Source organism: Cornus florida, unplaced genomic scaffold, assembly GCF_030987335.1.
Source record: "Cornus florida cultivar Cherokee Brave unplaced genomic scaffold, ASM3098733v1 CherokeeBrave_3.0.0_Hap2_Chr01, whole genome shotgun sequence".
NCBI classification, from domain to species: Eukaryota; Viridiplantae; Streptophyta; class Magnoliopsida; order Cornales; family Cornaceae; genus Cornus; species Cornus florida.
The window spans coordinates 28,498,253-28,516,029 of NW_026775571.1; positions in this window are offsets into that span (position 1 = coordinate 28,498,253).

A 17,777-nucleotide genomic window follows, 5' to 3' on the forward strand; every position below is an offset into this window, starting at 1 on the left:
AGAGGTTCCAGTCTCGAGGTTGAGGATTCACAGTTGGGAGACTGTCATTCATCTATTCATCTTATGTACTTTTAAGATGTATTGGATTATTGGATAATGTTTTAAGGGTCCTTGAGTTACGGGATTCCCGAGTTGTAATTGTTGGAGAATTATTAATTAAGATTTATTTATTAATTTTTTTCAGCGGTTTATTTATTCTTTATTATTTATCTTTGTATTCTGTGCTTGTTTAAATACTTTAATTGTTTTGATATCCCTTGGTTTGTGCGCGAACTTGATCAACTCGTGTTCCGAAATTAAGGGGTATCACAGTATGCATCAAAAATCAGTCTTCGACCGTATAGGAGATCCATGTGATCGAGCATCTGTATTCAACAGATTGTCAGGCCAAAAGTCAAATGTCTCAAGTTCTCATGTCAACAGTTTGCCTCGTACCTCTATTTTTAACAGAATGAGCTTTCATGACCAAGGAAGAAAATCTCCACAACCTCAATCTCGAAAGTCAGTATTGAATCGAATTGGTATAATTAATGATGCACCACTAAGAAGCAGCAAGAGTGGAAAGTCAAAGAAAACTAATATCGACGTGGTGAACAATAGTGAAGTTCGGAGCCTAGTGCCCTAGCGAATGAAACATAAGACAGAGGTAGATGTCACCAATGATGTTACATTAAAATCTCGAAGGCAAACCATTGAATTCACTAATCAAGCAAAAGAAGCGGATAAAACATAATACATTGGCGAATCATCTTGTGTTACTTCATACCACATCACTATTGAAGAGGAATCAGACTCTGAGCAACCAAATGACATCGAGAAAGCTCCACCAACACTAGAAGACGGGGGGCAGGCTACCATTGATCATCTCAAAGAAATTAACTTAGGGACTGATGATCAACCCAGACCAGTTTTCATTAGTGCATTCCTAATCCCCTCAGAAGAAAATGATTACTTTTAATTGTTGTCTGAGTACAAGGATGTCTTTGCTTGGACATACAAAGAGATGCCCGGTTTTGATCCTAAAATTGCAGTACACAATCTTGTTGTCAAACATGGGACACGTCCGATTAAGCAGTCTCAATGTTTCTTTCGTCCAGAGCTAGTTCTGAGGATAGAGGAAAAACTCAACAAATTGATTGAAGTAGGGTTCATTCGTGAGGTCAAATATCCAACATGGATTCAAGCATTGTTCCAGTGAAGAAGAAAAATGGACAAATTCGAATTTGTGTGGATTTTCGTGATTTAAATGAGGCATGCCCAAAAGATGATTTTCCTCTTCCCATCCTCGAACTCACTGTAGATGCAACCACAGGGCATGAAGCTCCCTCGTTCATGGATTGTTACTCCGGGTACAATCAGATAAGAATGACTCCAAAAGATGAGGAACTAACTGACTTTCACACTCCTAAAGGCATATATTGCTACAAAGTTATGCCCTTCGGACTCAAAAATGCGGGAGCAACGTACCAGCGCGCCATGCAAAGGATCTTCGACGACATACTCCACAAGATTGTTGAATGTTATGTTGATGACTTGTTGGTTAAGACGAAAAAACAAAGGAATCATTTACAAGATCTACGTACAGTTTTTAATCGCCTCCGAAAATTTCAACTCAAGATGAATCCTCTTAAATGTGCATTTGGTGTGACTTTAGGGAAATTCCTGGGATACGTTGTACGTCATCGTGGTACTGAGATTGATCCTAATAAAGTGGAGGCCATTCAAAAGATGCCGCCACCAAAGAATTTACACAAGCTTCGAAGTTTACAAGGTCAACTTACGTTCATTCGTAGGTTCATCTCAAATTTGGCTGGCCATTGTCAGTCTTTTAACCGACTCATGAAGAAAGACACCCCATTCATCTGGGACCAATCTTGCCAAAATGCTTTTGATAGCATCAAAAAGTACCTTCTTAATTCTCCGGTATTGGGAGCACCTGTACCTGGAAAGCCGCTTATACTTTACATTGCTGCGCAAGAAGAATCGTTGGGTGCCTTACTTGCTCAGAATAATGAAGAATATAAAGAAAAGGCATTGTATTACTTAAGTCACAGACTCACCCCAACGGAGCGAAATTATCCTCCAATTGAAAAAACATGTCTCGCACTTGTCTTCGCCTTTAAGAAATTGAGGCATTTTTTCCTGGCTCATACGATACATCTTGTTGCAAGGGCTGATCCTCTCAAATATGTCATGTCTAAACCGGTCCTTTCCGGACGCTTGGCGAGGTGGTCAATTTTGTTCAACGAATTTGAAATTGTTTATGTGCCACGAAAGGCAGTGAAAGGACAAGTCCTGGCAGATTTCTTAGCTGACCATCCTATTCCAGCTGATTGGGAAATTTCTGAAGATTTTCCTGATGAAGAAGTCTTCCTTGTGGACATCCTCCCTTTATGGATGATGTTTTTCGATAGGGCAGCACGAGCAAACGGGGCCGGAGCAGGAGTAATGTTTGTCTCTTCAAAAAGATATGTTATTCCATACTCTTTTGCACTCGCTGAAAATTGCTCAAATAATGTAGCTGAATATCAAGCCCTGATCATCGGCCTTCAAATGGAAAATGAGATGAAAATCATGGATCTCGAAATATATGGAGACTCTAAGTTGGTGATTAACCAACTTCTTAAAGAATATGAAGTTAAGAAAGATGATCTAGTGCCGTACCATCGTTATGCCTCTCATTTGTTGGAATGGTTTGATAGTGTCATGCTAGAACATATTCCGAGGAAAGAAAATCGAATAACAGATGCTTTGGCAAATTTAGCTACAACATTGGCGCTAACTGATGAGGACCTGGTTGATGTTCCTGTATGTCAACGATGGGTCTTGCCACAATTCTTGGAAGATAAATTGAAGAAAGTAATTTGGTTTTCTGCTGGACATAAGAGGAAGAAGATTGGAGGCTCCCTATCATTGATTATCTGGAATATGGAAAGCTTCCCGAAGACCTATGCCACAAGACTGAAATACGAAGACGAGCACCTCGTTTCATCTATTACAACGATACGTTATATAGACGTTCATATGAGGGTCTTTTCCTTCGCTGCCTTGGAAATGACGAGGCAACCCATGCAATGAAGGAGGCACATTCTGGGATTTGTGGAGCCCATCAATCCAGTCCAAAGCTTCACTTTCGTGTCAAAAGAATGGGTTATTATTGGCCCACCATGGTCAAGGACTACATGGAGTATGCGAAAAGGTGTCAAGCCTGTCAATTCTATGCTAACTTCATACACCAACCACTAGAACCATTGCACCCTACTGTGATGTCATGGCCATTTGATACATGGGGATTAGATGTAGTTGGTGACAAGGCCCTTTTCCAAGTGTTTAGAAAGTGAACTTTTTAATGCGAGAGGTCGCTTCGCAAGGTCAAAATATGAATGTGGTTTCGGAAGCTTTTCTTGTCAAATTTATATTTATAAAAACCACTACTACAACTAATGAAGTATAACAAGTAGGGATAGTCCGCAGGGATTATACGTGTTGGAATTTAACTTCAACTCTAGTGGATCACAAGATTGCAAAGAGAGATTGATTAATTCGATTAAACAAAGATGCAATTAATTAAAATGCAAGTAAAGTAAACTAGTTAGGGATTTAAGAGATAAGAAAAGTGGACTTAGGGTGTTGGAATCACCACTAAACTCGTGTAATTAACCACTTGCTTTCCATTAATGGAGAAGACATTGTTGTGAACAAAATGCGACTACCAATTGCAATATTAAGCATGGACCATCTAATTTAGGCATGAATTGTCTACCTAAACTAAGTGTAGCACAACCCATCTATTTTAAGCATGACCCATCAAACTAGTAACAATTTTAGCACACATCAATCTAGAGAATCATGGAATTTACAATAATAAGTCATGGAATATCTAAACAAGCATAGATTGTCTACCTACCTACAAGCATGAATTAAATTGTAGAACAACCCATCAAGCACAAGTATAAACCATCAAATTAATTGACAAACCCATTCTATGAAAACCTATGTCTAGCCATCACTAGATTCTCAATCAACCACACATAGACATGCAATTAATATAGAAAAACTAGTATAGAGATCAATTCCCCAAATAATCACATACAAGATAACATGTAATTAAAATAGAGAATCAATAGGAAGAATTAAACCATATGAATCATGTGAGACATAATTCCTAATTTAATCACACATAGACATGTAAATAAACTAGAGAATTAATAGGAAGAATTAAACCATAGAAATCATAAAAATATACCAAGTTCATTAAATTCACAAGGCTAGAACACTAATCACAACAATATATATATATATATATATCCCCAAAAATAGAAATACAAGGGTTTACATTACACAAGACTTAGGGCTCATCCAAGCCCTAAGCGTAGATCTAGCCAATCATGGAGGAGGTGGATGTGGTCATGGAATCAAGCTCCAAATATGGCTCCATCTTCTTCTTCCTCTTCCTCTTCTTCTTCTTCTTCTTCTTTTAAGCTCTAGAGATGGACAGAGAGTGGAGCTAGAGATGTGTTCTTGAGATGAGCCTCCACTTCCCTCTTTTCTTCTAACCCTAATCTCTAACTTTTCTAGAGAAAAAAAGTAAAATTACAATGTAGAAATATAATGATCAAAAGCTTTTTTACAAAATGGGTCACTTCCCTTTATATAGAAGGTCCTTTTCTTAGTCACTAAGTCAGGAATATAGCCCCAAAAATGATCTGGCACGCACTCCAATATTCTCCCAATGATTGGATAGGGACAACTTTCAATGAGCTGAAAATTTAACTTTTTCGCACTAGAGGAAGTTCGATCGATCGAACTTTGGACTTGGATCGATCGAACTTGCTGAGATCTATCGAACTGAGGTTGGATCGATCCAACTGGGCTACGCTTTTTGGGTAAAGGCAAGTCTGAGATATTTTAGGAGATATTTTTGGGAAAAGGGCAAAAGTGGTTAGTGGGGTGGTACAGCTAGATATGATCAATCATTTGAATGAGGACAAAGGTGTTCGATCGATCAGAGAAAGGAGTTAGATCGATCGAACTTTTGAATTTCTGCATAGGGAAAATCATGGTTTGGATCTATCTTGAAGTGTTGAGATCGATGAATGTTGGATTGATCGAACCTTGATCTTCGATCGATCGAAAATTGCTGAATGTCACCCTTTTTCTTCATTTGTTTCTTCTTTGTTCCACTTTGCTCCTCTCTTTGATTCATCTCAGAATTGCTTCCTTTTTGCTCCGGATCCTCACTAAGACTTAGTTTGACTTCAAAAAGGCCTTAAGAAACCATTTTTGGCCCATTTTAACATTATTGACCTGAAATAGACAAAAACACAAATAAGTACTAAAACGGGAAAATAAGATAGATAAAGGTCCTAGAATACTCAAGCTTAAGGGGTTTAAAAGTATATTTTTCAGCGCTCATTACACCCCAAAACTTAAATATTGCTAGTCCTTAGCAATGAACTACAAAGTAAATGAATGAAATGAACAGCTAAACAATTATAACTAGAAAGCAATAAATGGATAACGCCACTTTCTTTGGGAACACGATTGCACTTAGCACATGCAACAAGTCTTTTAAACCCCTAGGTTACCCCTAGTGGATGAGTGAAGTCTCGTGAGGGTTTCCAGAAATGATACCCACAAACATTAAGCTCATTCTTTCTAAAGAGGCACCAATATTGCAAATAAGTATTGGGAGAAAACTACCTCAAGTATGCAATTTTTCAACCATTTCTAAGCAATCTCCTAAAATCTCAACATCAAGCAAGCAAGTATGGTCCTCCACACATCAAGAAAATGATCATGCAATTCGAAACAACTCTATAATTCTTTTTGAGTGGACCGGCATCAAATGTGTTACTATCTTAGCCAACTAAAGAATTAATCACATCCTTACCCTCAAACTAGCATACAAATCTAGTACCGATCATCAAGACAAAAAGTGGACCTTTTATTAAAGTTTTATTCATCTAGGTGCACTTATTTTTTTTACTCAATTGTTTTTTTTTTTTTTCCTAATCCTAAGGATCAAAGATGGAAGCATAGTGCAATGAATTGATCTATTAAGCTTTCTAGTGATCCATGAGGTCGAGCGTTAAGTCAGTGACTCCCAAACCAGACGTCTTTAGGGCATTAGGCATTCAAATACCCCTACGGACTTAGAAGCTCAAATCAACTAGGTTACAAATCAAGACAACTTCCATCTAATCATTTTCTCACTTCTCATCTTTTGGGAGAAGTTCTCACTTTTTATTACTTTTTTTTTTTTTTTCAAGTTCAATTATTAACCTAGAGTTTGGGCCTTCCACTTTTCGGCGCAAGAAATTCAGTGCTTGATGAGGCTAAAATCCCGGCTACTTAGTGAAAAGGGGTTGTTATCCATCTTTATCAAGAATGAAAGCTTTCAATACACTATTAGCTCAATTTGGATATAACCAATTCAATAATCAACAAAGCATGTACCCCACAAATAAATGCTAGTGTGCGCCGGTGCTAGTGTAGAATCCTAAAGTGAATCTCAAAACAATCACAAAATCAAGATGACGTGGACCACAAATGCAAGCAAGATATCAATCTTTCGAAAAATTTACTCCTAAATGGCATTCACAAGGCATACAAGGAGTATTGGACTCTCAAGTCAAGCAATTTTTAAATTTTAAGCAATATAGTCCTCAAAAGATCAAAATCATCGCTAACATCAATCTCAATTCTCAATCATGCATTTAAAGTTCAACTTTAAGTAGAATGCAACAAAGTCACCTTACCCCCAAACTTAAACCGCACATTGTCATCAATGTGCAATGAGAACAATGGAAAAGATGGAAAGAGTATACCGTGGTGGAAAAGATATGAAGCCCAGTAGTGATCCAATATGAAAAAAGGTCTCCCCCAAACTTGGAATCAACAAAATAATTGAATAACCACACTAACAAACTCACATCAAATATCAAATGGGATAAGAATAATCAAATCATGCATTCTAAGGCAATATAACACGAGATGAAAGAGAGATAGGAGATCAAGCCCAAAATAAATCATAAAGTATGCATGACTACACATAAGGGTACAAAGGTGGAAAGTTTTTATATTTTTTATTTAATGATGCAAGTATATACAAAATGCAAGAAAAATAAAGAATAAAATGCATGAACAAAATACAAAAAGAAAAATAAAGAAGGTAAAATGCAGTGAAAGAATATGTACAATGTAAGAAATGAAAAATAATATGTACAATGCAAGTATATACAAAATTTTCTTACTTTTTTGTTTTTCATTTTTTATGACAAAACAAGTATGTACACATACACAAAAATAAAACAAATAAACATGCCAGGAATGAAAATGGAAGGAAATAAGGGATGCAATTTTTTTTTTTTTTTTGAAAGTATGTACAATGAAACAAAATGAAGAAAAATAAATAAATAAAAATGAACATGTATGATACAAAATGACACAATGTGTCATGTGGGTGCTAAGTTTAACGTCTCTAGCAAGACAGAATGCTACTTTGAAAAATCGTCTTTTTTTTTAGACAAAACAAATATGTTTACAAACAAAAATAAAAAGGCAAGTAAATAAAAATGTAAGGAAATAAAGAATGCAAAGAAATAATTTTTTTTTTTTTTTTTTTGAAATTAAAATTTAAAAATTAAGAAAAATTAAAAATTAAAGTTAAACAAAATATTTTTGAATTTTTGAAAATAAGATAAAATGAAGCAAAATAAAATATAATAAAAGAATTTTTTGTTTTTTGAAAAATAAAATAAAATAAAATAAATATTTTTGGGATTTTTGAAATATAAACAAAAATAAAAATAAAAGTAAAAGTAAAAATAAATTTTCAAAACCTGCAGACATGTTCGATCGATTTGACAAAATGCTCGATCGGTCTGACAGAGAGGTAAAATATACAGGTTTTCGGGTTCAAAAATTTTCAAAGTGCTGGAACTTAAGATCGATCCAATAATGAAGTTGGATCGATCGAATATCTTTAGATCGATCTAGAAATGTTTTCGATCGATCTGACAGAGAGCTGAAAATATGCAGGTTGATGCAGGCTCAAAATTTTTCTAAGTGTTGAAACTCAAGATCGATCGATCTTGATGTTTAGATCGATCGAACTTGATGTTTAGATCGATCGAAGGTCTTCTGATCGATCTAACTGAGAACTGAGATCTAAAAATTTCCTTGGATCGATGAGACAGAGAGTGATTTGGATGCAGGTTTACTGCAGGAATGAAGTTCGATCGATCGAACTCTCATTTTGAGATCGATCGAACTTATGCAAAATGCTCAATTTCAACATGAAAGTGCATGCAATCCTTATCACAGTTCCTAGCAATGTATATGAACCCAAAACAAATATCTAGACGTCGCAAGAAATGAAATTTAAAATAGAAATGAGGGAGGAATAGGGTTTTGACACCCTACGAAATACTTTGCTAGTCTTTAACGTCTCTAGCAAGATGTTGGGCTCACTAATCAAAAGAATCAAAAACTGGATATGAAACATCCTTATTGACCTCTTTTCACTTTTCTCATTTAATGTCCCACCTATGACAATGAAATCATCCTCCAAAAGAATGACTTGAAAAGAAGTAAAAGAGAAGATATTATTCCGTTCATCCACAGTCATGAAAATAAAATCAATGATGAGTGGCCTTGCCTCTTTATTGTGTTCTTGAAACACATTCAAATGATTATTCACTTTGATAATTGGTGAGGCATTGTCTTTCAAAGACTCATTTGGATTAATAAGAAACACCCTCCCTTCATCCCTCTTATCCTCCTCAAAAATTACCGTCTCCGCACCTTCCAAGTAAGCTAAGGAGTCCATTAGAGAGTTTATTTCATTTTTGGAGCTTTCAAAGTCAAAACCACAATTTTCATACATTTCAAAAAGACATTCCTCAAGAGGGTCATTGGAGATAATAGAAGGGAAGCCCTCTTCAACAAGTTCCTCCTCCTTCTCTCCTACCTCAAGTGTGGTCAACATCTCCTCACTCTCTAGAGTAACAAGGTCATAGATAAAATCATAATCAAAACAAGGAAAGTCCTCATTAATCATGTTATGCTTTATTGGATTAGCCACTAACTCACTTGCCACTTCCTCCTCTATACAAGATAAAGTGTTAGGCATTAGCTCACTTGTCTCATCTTCTTCACATTCATCATCTTCATCTATATACATTAAAGTCCTTGCCATTTTTTTATTTGCCTCTTCCTCTTCCTCTTGACGAGAAAGAGTACTTGCAATTTGCTAAACTTGAGCTTCTAAATTAGCTAAAGTTAATGAATGAGAATTAATAAGTAAAGTGTGTGAAATATGCACATCAAGTAAAGCTAACACTTTTTCTTCAAATCCGGGTGAGTACCTAGAAGGTGGTGGAGTTGGTTCATCATAAAGTGGTGGGGGAGGGTAATAGTCATAAGAAGGATTAAATGAGTGATCAAGTCCATAATAAGATGATGCATGTTCAAATGAATTGGACTTAACCTCATAAGGATCAAAATATGGTGGAGGGACATAAGGTGAGGGGAAGTAATTTTCCCCCAAACTTGGATCAAACAATTCCTCCATTCACAATTAAAATCCAAATGCAACAAATAATGGCCTCAACATGGGCCTATGCTTGGACTTAAAATAAAGTAATGAAATTAGCCTCAACAAGGGCTATCACAAGCATACAAAGAAGTGAAACAATTAAAATACAAGAGTTCCAAAAATTGCTCACAATGGTCCTTAAGCAACTTCAAATTTTAATGTTAGCTTTAAGCTCCAACAATTGCTTTAAGTTCCAAAGTTTGCCTTCCTTGTAGTCAAGTACCTAATTGAACAAATAATAATGAGAACAAGAGAAAAGAATATACAATGAAAAATAAAATAAAAATAGAAGCAATCAAATGAACACTATTGTCTAGTTTATTTCCAACAAAACCGTTAATCCCCGGCAACGGCGCCAAAATTTGACGAGGCCCTTTCCAAGTGTTTAGAAAGTGAATTTTTTAATGTAAGAGGTCGCTTCGCAAAGTCTGTCGTGACCCGGATTTTTTTATCAACCCGGTGGGTCAACGATAAACCGAAGATTGACCCGATAACGGATCCAGATGCGGAAGCAAGAAACAAGACATTGGTCTTACAAGGCACAACACACCTCTATGACCCTAAGATGACCTTCCATGAGGTCAGGGAACTCAAAGAAACAAAGTGTGAAGGCAAAGATCGGAAAAATAACAATTAAGCCCCCAAGGGCAAGGTAGTTATTTCTAAAGGTATGGATTCAGGTGTCACCGAGCACACCACTGAAAAGATAATGAAAAACAAATCATGATGGACTCAAGAATCGTATGATTCGGAGTCCGAACGAAGGAGAAATGACAAAATGAAGAAAACGAGCAAAACCCGTTAATCAAGGGCAAAATGGTCAATTTGCAATTAAGAAGGGAGATTTGACTCTAAACAAGTCAAATAAGGTCCACACAACCTAAACCAATTATTACACAACATTCCAAGAGGTTCCAAGAACATTGGACAAGAATCCCACGAAATGCCCCTTCCCGGTTTAAACAAAAACTGACACCCTCTCACTAAAACATGAATAACTTTCACTGTGATTGGATTTTTAATGCATGGTTGGTGTTATTGGAAATCTGACTTCAAGCTCATGAATTTAGGCTTAAGAATTACCCCATTTGAGTTATAAATGAAGGAGTTATGGCCGTTTGAGGTCGGAGCAGCAGTGCTGAAACTGGACTGAAGCTACTCTCGGGATCAGGTTATTTCGGTCGACTGAAATAACCCATTGGACAACCAAAATGAACACAAATCATGCTGAAAACAAGTTTTTAAGGCTTGGTTGGTTCGGTAGACTGATATAACCCATCGGTCGACCGAAATAGGTCCAAGCAGTGCAAAAGCCTACTGGAAAAGATGGTTTTGAAGCTCAATTGAAAACCAAAAGGCTTCGGTCGACCGAAATGACTCGAGGAAGTGCAAATGAACCTGTTATGCACAAAAAGCTGAAAGTCTACTTGGAAACCCCCATGGCATGTTCAATTTGCATTATATGCAAGTGTGTGAAGGTATGAACATGCACGCAAGTGCAAAAAGACATTTAATACACGTCCCAATGGTCCGCGACTTCAAAATGTCAAGAATGTAAAATATGACCTTTCAACGGCCAAAATTGCCTAGAAATGCTATTAATGAAACCACAATGCAAAACCTAGAATGAAATGGTGTTTGACCCTTGGCCACACCTCAAACATGATCATAGAAACCCTATGAAAGAAAAAGAATGGAATTCCCACACCCGATGCAAAAGTTATGCAATAATGACTTAGCATTTTTCAATATTTTTATATAAAACCTTGAAACCGAAAGTTCATAGAGTACATGATACATATCATTGGCCTCCGGCCTCATTTGATACATGTTAAATACAATGAAAAGAGTGTACTTATGTACACTTTACATACATGAATCAAAGAATACAAGTTTGAGCATATAAAGCTACAAAATGCCATTTCCATGCTAACACTTGCATGAAAATGGAAACTAAAAGCTATAAGCCATCCCAATGAATGTTGAACATCATGAACCAAGTCTTCGTACCTGTGAAAACCCCCAGTAACTTCGGGGTGAGTAAACAAAACTAACAAGTTTACTCGTAAAGAATGAGCATGCATTGACTCGATTTCTTTAAGATTTTTAGACTAACATGCAATAGTTTAAAGGGATCATGCCATCTAATGTCTATGTCAAGATTTGACTCAGGGATCATCTTAAGCTACCATAGTGTAATATCTATAAGAATCATGATATGTATACACATGTGAAACAAGTCAAGGTTGGGATAACCCAATGAACACGACAAGAAGTGATACATGGAATCGAAAACAAGACATAATATCTATGCAATTTTAACACGATTGGAGCATTCCAATTTAACAAGACAAGATTTATACATGAGTTCAAAGATAAGGCATAATATCTATGCTAGTAAACAAGATTGGGACATTCCAATTAGCAAGGCAAGAATTATACATGAATCAAGAACAAGGCATAATATCTATGCAAAGACAAGGCATAAAATCTATGCAATTAAACAAAAATGGGATAATCTATATAACACGATGGTAGGTATACTTGGATATAAGTTAACAAGAATTACATTATCAATGCGATTTACATGATTAGACTATACCAATTAACATAACATGAAGTATACTTGAAATCACGAATGAGGCATAATATCTATGCAAATGACAAGATTAGAGCATTTCACATAATACGACCAGGTTTAAATCTTCAAGGAATAACAACTTGAAATTTAAAGAGTGAAATCAACCAATGTGGAAACTTGGATATCGCCCAGATTAAAACCGTACTCTTGGGATCACTTTAGGGTTACCAGCCCAAGGGTACCTTCCCCTATTCTTAGGACCACTTTAGGGATTATCAACCTAAGGGTACCTTCCCCTATTCTTACGATCACTTTAAGGATTATCAACCCAAGGGTACCTTCCCCTATTCTTGATTGATATCCCAAGTCCCAAAATCAACAAGTTGTGCAAGTTAAGATTGTATAAAATACTAGAAACACATTAATCACGTTTCATGCACAACCAAGATTTTGAAACATACAAGTCATGCCCTAAGTTCGCATTAATATGATTTGATGAATGTCAAATCTTCAGTGTGCGATTCGTTACACGTTATGCATGAAAGATGTTAAATGCAAAGTGTGCAAATCATTACATAAGGCAAGTCCAATGTCAAGTTACAAGTTCATTCTAAGCAAGATACAATCATGTGAAATAAATTCCATACAAAGGAATTAATTAAATACAAGTTTCAAAACTTATCCGATTATTCTCGATTTGATACACGTGAATGAACTTGTCATGGAAAACACGAATACAAGGTTAGAAACTTAATCTAGCTCATGGAACCATTGAATGGATTTTAATTAATTCCTTTAATTAAAATCTCTAGATTTTGAGATTCATCTAAATGATCTCAAATTAATATATGTTATACAACATGTCAAGACTTGATTTAAAGACACGATAGAAGTACATTTCACGCAAGGTACGGTCATGAGTATTAAACTCCAATACTAGAAAAATAATAATAAATGAAAGGTTTCAAAACCTAATTAAATATTCTAGATTTAATATATATGAAACCACATAACATGCATATCACAAATGTCAAGTCAGAAACCCAATGGAGTGAATAGTACACTCGGAATAAATTAATTAATCAAATAATTAAATATTCTCTAGATTTTAAAACACATCCGAATGCTCTCAATTTAATCTATGTTGAAGAGCATGCTAGGGCCTAATATAATATGCTAACACGTATTGAATTAAAGCTAGTTAAGGCCACATGATTTAATCTTTTACCTAAGATAAATATTAAATAAAACCTTTAATACTTATTCAAATGCTCTGGATTTAATACACGACAATGAGCATATCAATGGGTAATATAATATCATGTTACATGTTTAAACCAAGTCATGAGCAACCGGGAAAATCAGATCCAGCACATGAAAAATAAATAATAAAATCTCTAGATTTTATAGTTAATCATGCAAACAAGTTGTATAAGCATCACAAGCATGCTATATAACAAGAAAAATAAATTATAACACCCCTTACCTCAATTTGAGATGAAATCTCAAAAGCCCACCGAAACAAAAGTGCTTCGAATCCGACGATACCGAAGGGTTTGTCGGGGACTACGCCGTGCACGATAAACTCCAAAGAAGACCTATGAAAAACCCAACTTGGCCTCAAACCCGAACTGGAAATTTGGTCAGAAACGGATTCTAATAAGGGCAAAAGGTGCGCGTCGCCAAGAGAAACATTAAACGTTAAGGCCGAAGACTTTTCACTTAGGAAAAGTGGATCAAAAGAGGAGAGAGAAGGTGGCAGCCATGGGTGCCAAGGAATCCGGCCAGGATAGGGGAGGGAGATGATCCAATCTCACTTTTTGACTTAAGACTCCCCTATTTATAGAAAATCTCAAAAACTGTCCCGAAAGGGTCCTATCGGGTCTGGAAAAGTGGATTTTGAGCAGACGCGCTCAAACGGCAAAATTCCATGAACGAAAAAGATTCCAAATGAAAAAATATGAACAACGAAAGAAACGGCTTCAAAAACCGAGTCCCGATCAGAGAGATATGTCTCGAACAAGTTCGGCGGCCACCGGAGTCGGAAACTCTGAAACTGGAGAAAAATGACCAGATCGGAATTCTAAGATTACACGACTCAACGAAATGTGAAAATGAATCCCGTACGAGGATCCAAGCCCCAGACGAGGTATTTAGCAATAACTTTCGTTGATTTCACAATGACCCCTACAAAAGGGTTAACTGCAAAACTGCCCCTAAATGAAAATATCTTCCAAAAGATATTTTCTTAGATACCCCTGAAATAAAATATCTTCAAAAGATATTTATGAAAAACACCCCAAGAAAATAAAAGAATTCCAAAGAATTGTGCATCCATACCCCTATGGACACCGGGAGTAATCAGAGTACTTTCTTGAAAAAGTGAAGATATGTATTTCGTGGAAACCACGCAAGATCAAGATATGTAAAGTCAAAAACTAACTCCGAGCACGAAAAGTGAGGTTGCGCCAAAAACTGACAAACGGGGATAAGACAGAATAGGGAAAAGGACGAAATAATGCATAGTGTCCGAAAAGTGAAAATGTGGAAATGACTCGGTCCTCAAAGGAAGTCGTCAATCAGAACGAAAGAGTCTCAGAAACCAATTCCAAGCACTCGAGATGACACTATGAGATGAGAAACAGAACTCAGAACAGAAAATTAAACGGAAAAAATTTATCCGTAGAATTTCAGGAAAACGGAAAGGAAGTCAAATGACCGGGTCATTACAAGGTCAAAATATGAATGTGGTTTCGGAAGCTTTTCTTTTCAAATTTACATTTATAAAAACCACTACTACAACTAATGAAGTATAGCAAGTAGGGATCGTCCGCAAGAATTATACGTGTTGGAATTTAACTTCAACTCTAGTGGATCACAAGATTGCAAAGAGAGATTGATTAGTTTGATTAAATTAAAATGCAAGTAAAGTAAACTAGTTAGAGATAGGGATTTAAGAGATAAGAAGAGAGGACTTAGGGTGTTGGAATCACCACTAAACTCGTGTAATTAACCACTTGCTTTCCATTAATGGGGAATACATTGTTGTGAAAAAAATGCAACTACCAATTGCAATATTAAGCATGGACCATCTAATTTAGGCATGAATTGTCTACCTAAACTAAGTGTAGCACAACCCATCTATTTTAAGCATGACCCATCAAACTAGTAACAATTGTAGCACACATCAATCTAGAGAATCATAGAATTTACAATAATAAGTCATGGAATATCTAAACAAGCATAGATTGTCTACCTACCTACAAGCATGAATTAAATTGTAGAACAACCCATCAAGCACAAGTATAAACCATCAAATTAATTGACAAACCCATTCTATGAAAACCCATGTCTAGCCATTACTAGATTCTCAATCAACCACACATAGACATGCAATTAATATAAAAAAACTAGTGTAGAGATCAATTCCCCAAATAATCACATACAAGATAACATGTTATTAAAATAGAGAATCAATAGGAAGAATTAAACCATATAAATCATGTGAGACATAATTCCTAATTTAATCACACATAGACATGTAAATAAACTAGAGAATTAATAGGAAGAATTAAACCATAGAAATCATAGAAATATACCAAGTTCATTAAATTCACAAGGCTAGAACACTAATCACAACAATATATATATATATATATATATCCCCAAAAATAGAAATACAAGGGTTTACATTACACAAGACTTAGGGCTCATCCAAGCCCTAAGTGTAGATCTAGCCAATTATGGAGGAGGTGGATGTGGTCATGGAATCAAGCTCCAAATATGGCTCCATCTTCTTCTTCCTCTTCCTCTTCTTCTTCTTCTTTTAAGCTCTAGAGATGGAGAGAGAGTGGAGCTAGAGATGAGTTCTTAAGATGAGCCTCCACTTCCCTCTATTCTTCTAACCCTAATCTCTAACTTTTCTAGAGAGAAAAAGTAAAATTACAATGCAGAAATAAAATGATCAAAAGCTTTTTTACAAAATGGGTCACTTCCCTTTATATAGAAGGTCCTTTTCTTAGTCACTAAGTCAGAAATATAGCCCCAAAAATGATCTGGCACGCACTCCAATATTCTCCCAATGATTGGATAAGGACAACTTTCAATGAGCTGGAAATATAACTTTTTCGCACTAGAGGAAGTTCGATCGATCGAACCTTGGACTTGGATCGATCAAACTTACTGAGATCTATCGAACTGAGGTTGGATCGATCCAATTGGGCTGCGCTTTTTGGATAAAGACAAGTCTGAGATATTTTAGGAGATATTTTTGGGAAAAGGACAAAAGTGGTTAGTGGGGTGGTACAGCTAGATATGATCAATCATTTGAATGAGGACAATGGTGTTCAATTGATCAGAGAAAGGAGTTGGATTGATCGAACTTTTGAATTTCTGCATAGGAAAAATCATGGTTTGGATCTATCTTGAAGTGCTGAGATCGATGAATGTTGGATCGATCGAACCTTGATCTTCGATCGATCGAAAATTGCTTACCATTTTTCTTCATTTGTTTCTTCTTTGCTCCACTTTGCTCCTCTCTTTGATTCATCTCAGAATTGTTTCCTTTTTGCTCTGGATCCTCACTAAGACTTAATTTGACTCCAAAAAGGCCTTAAGAAACCATTTTTAGCCCATTTTAACATTATTGACCTGAAATAGACAAAAACACAAATAAGTACTAAAATGGGAAAATAAGATAGATAAAGGTTCTAGAATACTCAAGCTTAAGGGGTTTAAAAGTGTACTTTTCAGCGCTCATCAGTTGGTCCTCTAGACAAGTCTTCAAAGGGCCACTTATATATCTTGGCTGCCACTGATTATTTTTCTAAATAGGCGGAAGTTGCACCCTATAAAGATGTGAAAAAGGAAACAGTGGTTGATTTCATCAAATCTAACATTATTTATCGATATGGTGTCCCTCGGTACATCATCACTGATAATGGGACAAATTTCAAAAACAGTTGGGTAACCGACCTTTGTGTGAAGTTTGGCTTCAAACAACGTAAATCCTCCATGTACAATGCCCCTGCAAATGGTCTCGCGGAAGCATTCAATAAAACTCTTTGTGAATTATTGAAGAAAGTAGTCAACCAGACAAAGAGAGATTGGTATGAGCGTATGGAAGAAGCATTGTGGGCATACCGCACTACGCATCGTACACCTACTCAAGCAACTCCGTATTCTCTTGTCTATGGTGTGGAAGCGGTTCTTCTATTGGAACAACAGATCCCTTCGTTAAGGATAGCCATACAAGAAGGTCTTACAAGTGAAGAAAATGCCATCTTACGTCTTCAAGAACTGGAAGCATTGGATGGAAAGAGATTAGAAACTCAACAACAGCTAGAGTGTTATCAAGCTCGACTTTCTAAAGCATTCAATAAGAAAGTTCGACCTCGGCCATTTCAAGTTTGACTTAGTATTAGTTGTTCGTAGACCAATTGTCATGAATCGCAAGGGAAATAAATTTGTATCCAAATGGGATGGACCATATGTTGTTGGTGAAGTTTATACTAACGGCGCGTATCTCATTATTGATGAAGATGGAGTAAGAGTGGGGCCCATTAATGGCAAATTCCTGAAACGCTACTACCCATG